The sequence below is a fragment of the Solanum pennellii genome, chromosome 2 (assembly GCF_001406875.1).
Source record: "Solanum pennellii chromosome 2, SPENNV200".
NCBI classification, from domain to species: Eukaryota; Viridiplantae; Streptophyta; class Magnoliopsida; order Solanales; family Solanaceae; genus Solanum; species Solanum pennellii.
The window spans coordinates 2,203,558-2,205,460 of NC_028638.1; positions in this window are offsets into that span (position 1 = coordinate 2,203,558).

A 1,903-nucleotide genomic window follows, 5' to 3' on the forward strand; every position below is an offset into this window, starting at 1 on the left:
TTTTATTAATGAGTTTAAGTCTTCCGCATTACTTTCTGTTGATATTAAATTGAAATGTTAAGGTTTAGATTGGTTGGTTCGCTCACATAGGAGGGTAAGTGTGGGTGCCAGTCGCGGCTCGGTTTTGGGTCGTGACAACAAATTCTAGTACAATCACAAAAGCAGGATGTCGAAAATAGTGTGGAAATTTATATGCATTTGGAATGGGTTCTAATAACGACACCTTTCATAGGGAATTTTCAAAGTCTACGACATGTATCTAATTTCACGGTCGTTACTCTTGATCTTTCTGTTATAAATAAATCTAGTCATCATGTAAGGCATATGGTTGTTGTCAAATTGAAATACAAAAAGCCATAAAATCCTTCCAAACGGATATCAAGGCAATCCATACATCACTTCCGGCTGCCACTTTTACTTCGAAATTATTCAATAACCAATCCAATTTAAAAATCATAAATTTTACCACCCTTATTCATCACTAACACACCAAAATTAGTATTTACTTAAATCATTTCTATTTCTTAGATTATTTTTGAAAATTGAGTTTATTAAAAATAAAATTCTTTTTTAATGCAAAGGGTATAGTTTGGTCTATCGTCCAGTATAACCTTGAATTCCTAAAATGCCTTTAAGCATACTCCCTCCCTCATCTAATAGTACTAGTTTTTTTACGCTACATTGTATTGTATGTGATTATCAATTTTAAAAATATATGCTATAGTAAGAGTTGAATAATAAGTTTAGCAAAAAATAACATTGCAAATTCTTTTGTGAATGTTAAACGTGGATAATCATATATATATTTCTTACTCAAGCAAACCTATGAAGATTGTCAATAAAAAATTTAATTAGTTAAATGGAATAATGTATATTTATTTCAATTTGAAGAGGTTGATCAGGTGATTAGTGTTATCTCAATAATGTTACTTTATAGACAATATTTGTTTTGTATTTTTCTTGTAATCTAACCAGATGTGTTTTGCATATGTATTCCATGTTAAATTGTTTAGATGTCATATAAACATGTGAAGAGTACAACTATATTTTATGTATTCACATATTTCACATTGGTTGTGACCTGTGAGTTTATCTTTTTTTAAAAAAAAAAAAAACTCGAAACATTTGAAAATAATATATTTTGAAGTTAGAAGATCTTGTTAACTTGACAATACATTTGAGGCATAATACTTTAATTTATATACAAATATCTACCCAAATATAAATATATATTTGCATTAAGGAACATATTTATCTTATAAAATAACTATTGAAAAAATAATAAAAATTTAAATAATACAAACTCATCTGGCGTTATTACAAGTCATATGAATTTTTCTTCGTCTAAACTATCTGAAACATTAAGAAATAGTAAATAAGTAAAATGAAAGGGCAATGTTTATATAGAAATTACTATTTTGAAGAAAACTTCGTGAGATTGTAAATCACATAAGTAATATTGATAAATAAAGTCATTTTTTTGTCTAAGCATCAAAAACAAACCGTGATAATTCTCTATATTTTGGAAACGATACTCAGAAGCATACATCTACTTCGGAAGAGAAATTGTTAACAAAAATAAACGAATTTAGACTAAATTATGTTAACTTCATATACATTACATACTAATGTATATATTAAGAAAAAAAATTATTATATCATCAAAATTATTTTTCTCAAGTACTCGAGGTTATGAAATATACTCTTTTAGGATAGAACGACTTACTTCATCAGAATAGTGGTACCTCATGTTTCGCTAAACTTCGAACTCGCTCAACGATAATAAATAAATAAAAAGTTAAATTGCAAGAAGAAAAAAAATTAGAAGATTAAAAAAATTGTGGTTAAAAAATAAGAGAAAATCCCTCTATTTATAGTTTTTTTTTTTGGGGGGGGGGAGGGG